Source organism: Rattus norvegicus, chromosome 4, assembly GCF_036323735.1.
Source record: "Rattus norvegicus strain BN/NHsdMcwi chromosome 4, GRCr8, whole genome shotgun sequence".
Taxonomy (NCBI): Eukaryota; Metazoa; Chordata; class Mammalia; order Rodentia; family Muridae; genus Rattus; species Rattus norvegicus.
This window is the reverse complement of record NC_086022.1, coordinates 62,670,574-62,674,548: the sequence shown is the minus strand read 5'-3', so window position 1 is coordinate 62,674,548 and position 3,975 is coordinate 62,670,574.

The following is a 3,975-nucleotide window of genomic DNA, read 5'->3' as shown; positions in this document are numbered from 1 at the left end:
ATTCTGTTTAACTGGATGGGCCTCTATAAACAATATAAGCTCTTCAGTAAACAATCGTATCATGTAATGTGGGAATTAATGTCAACCTCTCAGGTGGTTATTGTTGGTGGGACATGTGTCTAGATGTGTAAGAAAAAGTGTTTTTTACAGAAAACAGGATATTATATGTGAAGTACCTTTTAATAAGCATCTTTTCCCAGGGTGAATATGTATGTTGGGGATAGAATCGGTGAACATTTTCTAAAAATGCCTATCTTTTAGGATTGATAGGCAAATGGTCACTGACAATGGTACTTGACTCTGCCAGCGAGGAAGGGATGGATACACAGATTATATATACATGCGTTAATATGGCCATAAGCTCATAAAGCTTTATTGAGAAATATAGTTTATGGGATGGATTTCTCCATCAGAGCAGGATTTAGAGATACCATACTGGGTTCTGTTCTATATATATATACACACACACATACTCTCTCTCTCTCTCTCTCTCTCTCTCTCTCTCTCTCTCTCTCTCTCTTTCTCTTTCTCTCTTGGCTGCTCAGACTACTGAGTACCAAGACCATCTAGTTGAGATGTTGAGATCAGGGAGCTAAGTTATAGGCACATTGATAAGTAGATTTATTTTTTGAGATAGGGTCAAATTTTAAGACCTGGTTGGCTTAAAAATTGCTATCGAGTCATGAATAGCAAATAAAGCTGATTCCAGAGTTTCTGCAACACCATTCAATGTTAGGAGACTAAAGAGGAAACATGATGAGAGTTTTAAGAGAAAGTGTAAACATGAAGATGGTGTCATCCAACAAGCCTGAGTGCAGAGCCATCTCAGCTCATGGGCATGTCAAAGAGCAGAGCCCCAGGGGCATCGCTGGGAAAGCCGGCACAATTCCACATTCAGATAAAGCAAGATAAAGAATTTAGGAATGGGTATCCCCAAATAAAGGACTCCAAGTGAACATAAAACACACCTGAATGTGGAGTCTGCACTACATTCAAAGCAACCACATCGTTATGAAAACAATAACTCAATTAACGCAGATCAAGAGATAGAGGAAGAAAGATGAGCTGAAGTATGAGACTTCCAGAGCCTAAAGCAGAAGCTGAACAATTGTAATCCCCTTAACTTTAGAGAGCTCCTTAGGGACCGCTCCTCCTGAAGTGAAGAAATGCTTGTTAAACGACAATAATGGCAGGTTACGATGACCCACCCTCTAGGAATTCTGGGCCAGCCTGGTCTACACACTGAGTTTCAAAACAGCCAGAGCTATACAGTGAAACCCTGTCTCATAAAAAGCCCAAAAACCAGGGGAAAAAAAGTCAATAATGGTTTTGCTGTATGTCTTAAAATAAAGCCAAGTTTAATTTTTAAATTTAAAAGAGCGTTTGTAGAGTAGATGCATTTAAAAATGTATTCCTGTTTATTTTACAGGTTCACACTTTCATTTTTATTACATTTTTATTTGTGTGTATGTGTGTTGAAGCAGGGTTATGTACTTGTTAGTGTGAGTGTGTGCATGCGTGGAGGTCAGAGGTCAACATATTTAGTTTTTAAAAATGCCTCAGATAGCTAACAGTTTTTCTTATGTTATTCTTTTTTTTTTCATCTTTATTAATTTGGGTATTTCTTCTTTACATTTCGATTGTTATTCCTTTTCCCGTTTTCCAGGTCAACATCCCCCTAACCTCTCCCCCTCCCATTTTATATGGGTGTTCCCCTACCAATCCTCCGCTCAAGAATCATGTTCACTGGGGGCTCCAGCCTTGGCAGGACCCAGGGCTTCCCCTTCCACTGGTGCTCTTACTAGGATATTCATTGCTACCTATGAGGTAAGAGTCCAGGGTCAGTCCATGTAATAAAGGATTTCAGACAAGAGTGGCCAGAGAGTAGTCTGACCATTGACAAATAAGAATTTCTGAATGGAGAAATGTGGGTTGTTTCTATATTAATTGTCTATCACAAGCAAGTAATAGTGGGTTTTTTTGTTTTGTTTTCTTTTTTTTTTCAAAATAGAATGGGCTTTTTAAAGAAAAGAACTTAAAAAACTTTTAGGATAGCTAAAAGTAGCTCTTCCTGGTGATGACTCAACTGATGATATCTCTGGTTCATTGATATAGTCAAATAATTTTAAAGAAACCAATGTGGATTTGTAAAATTAAAATACATTGTTAGAGAATGATAGAAAGAACAAGGCCAGACGATTAACAGTGCCAGTACTGAAAAGATTTCAAGTATAATTCACAGAAACATTAGCAATCTGGAATTCAAGCTTGACCTTGAAAACAACTTCAAGGGCATGGTAGAACAAGAGACCAGGATTAAGTGAACAGTGGGCATATGGACCACAGTGAAGTCGAACCCTGAACTTCAGTGGATTTTTCCAAATTAGTAATTATTTCTCAAAATCACACGCCAGTAATTCCAGAGCTTAGAAGCCGAATGCTGTGAATTTGGGGCTAGCCTAAGCTATACAGTGAATTTAAAGCCAACCTAGGCAACAGAGTGAGTCCTTCTCTCAAAAAACCAAAACAAAGGGTCACACCTTGTAATAAATGCCATTTCTGTTACTTGTATAAAGAAAATGAGATTCAGTTAAGGAATCATAGGACAGCTAATGGCAGAGCCGGGGTTTGAACGCAAGTCTGTTTGGCCTCCAAGACTTTTCTCTCGCAGCTGTTGAGCTTCGTATGAAGTTTGAAGAGATAGAGGATGGGTTGCTATAGGAACAGAAAGAAAGGGAAGTGAGAGAGCTACTCTCTGTGACACATCTACCCATAGGCCCTCTTCTGAGAGCATTCGTCATCACAGCATGAGCGAACATGGAGCATTCTACGTGGTTTTGCCCTCTTAGTCATGGAGAATGGACGGGAGTGGCAACCAGAGGACAGCAGTAATCAGACTCGAGCTATATAAGCTACTAGTGCTCTGTTCTCTTCCAGATATGAGAACCTAGGATAACTAAAATGAGCTGAGATAGAGCGCATGCAAGCTCCACGTGAGAATGCAGGGAGAGGCAGGGAGGAGTGCGGCTGAATGGACACTGAGGACAGAGGACGAAAAGATAAAGGAGAGCAGCCATGTGGCACCACAAGGAGAAAGGATCACAGTGGGAGGGATGAGCTGATGTTATACAGCGGTGTTCTGCCAGCCATAGCTGTTCTTCTACAATTTAGTGTAGGTGAGTTTCTGTTATTGCTAGCAAAATGAGAAGGATTTAGTCGCACCGAGGAAGACTTGATGGATGTCTGAAAGCTAACGGGTTACCTGATGTCATACGGCACTGGGTTTGCCTATCTACTAGATGCCAGATATGTCACTTGCTCCTTGGAGGACCCTGACATTATTTAATAAAGTAACAGTCTCCATCCAAGACCAGTGAGATGGCTGAGTAAATGAGCTTCAAGCATAAATCTAGCAACCTGAGTATGATCCCTCAGAACTCACAGAAAGGCAGGAGAGAACGGACTCCACTATTCCTTTGACCACCATGGCTGTCCAGGTACTCAAAACTATATGCACACACAGTGCCACCAATACTCGTAGTTGTAGGAGTCTCCTGAGAGACGTATCCATGACATTTCTGCTCAGATGTGTTCCTTGTTCTCCAATGAAACTAGGAGAAACTCAGAGCATGCCTTTGCCTCCCCCATGCCCGCAAGGGCTAGGAATGGAACCCAAGGCCCTATCCATACTAGGCAAGTGCTTTTCTACTGAGCTACGTCCCAAGCCCTTGATTTCTCCAGACAGAATTTCACTGTGTGATTCAAACTGGTTTTGATCTTGCCATGTATCCATAAATGGTCCTGAATTTTCCTTCTTCTTGCCTTTTAGGTGCTGCATTACAACCAAATTGAACTTTTTTTGTAGAAGGATATACCAGCATGCATTTAAAGAGAGGGAGGTTATAGGTTCTGGAATGCTTCCTCCCAGTAACCTTCTTTCCTGAAGGGGGGCAAATCAGAGTTCCAAACAGACTT